The sequence below is a fragment of the Aptenodytes forsteri genome, unplaced genomic scaffold (genome assembly GCF_000699145.1).
Source record: "Aptenodytes forsteri isolate BGI_AS27 unplaced genomic scaffold, ASM69914v1 Scaffold92, whole genome shotgun sequence".
Lineage (NCBI taxonomy): Eukaryota > Metazoa > Chordata > Aves > Sphenisciformes > Spheniscidae > Aptenodytes > Aptenodytes forsteri.
This window is the reverse complement of record NW_008794581.1, coordinates 1,724,837-1,725,609: the sequence shown is the minus strand read 5'-3', so window position 1 is coordinate 1,725,609 and position 773 is coordinate 1,724,837.

Below are 773 nucleotides of genomic sequence, written 5' to 3'. Positions count from 1 at the left end.
TATGTCTTAAAACAACAGGATCTCTTATTGCAGAAAAATGAATTCCTAGAGTATTTCAGCCTCCCATTGACCTCCCTAAGAAGTACACACAATACACAAAAACTTACCCTTCACCAGAAAGCCCAATAAAGCGATGCCTTGAAACAAGTGGTTAAATTGTATGGATTAGGGAAAACTCCTACAATCATCTAGTCTAACTACCAGCAAAAGAGCACAGATTTCCTCAGATTCATTCCTGCGGGAGAGTTCACCGAGGCTAAAATAATTTAGCAACTTATTTTTCATTTTTATTCTTTTATAGTTTGGATTTTATTTCTAAGACATATGCATTTGGAAGCAGGAGCACATGCTGAAGTCAAAATCAATTAAAAAGCCACATTGATAAATATAATGACATAAAGAAGCCCACTTTAACAAAAGGTATGCTATTCTCTGACATTGTGCTGCTGAACGGTTTATATTAACTTTGGACAAAAACTGGAACGCTGTGACCTCAGTGCACACTTGTGATTAGTGACACTACTGGCTCAGTCTGATTTGCATTCAGCATCAGCTGGGAGTTACGTAACTTTGAGGTAAATTTTAATTCCAACTTTCCAAGTTATTCTTCCTTAAACCATTTCGATTTTAAAGGGCACAACCTTACCCAGTCGCCAGGGGAAGCAGGTTAAAAAAAAGCGTTAAATGAATGGCAAGACCAGGGTCAACCCTCGCTAGATTACTTTCTCTCCACAACCCCCGAGCAAACCGATGCGCAGCCAAACCCACGCCGA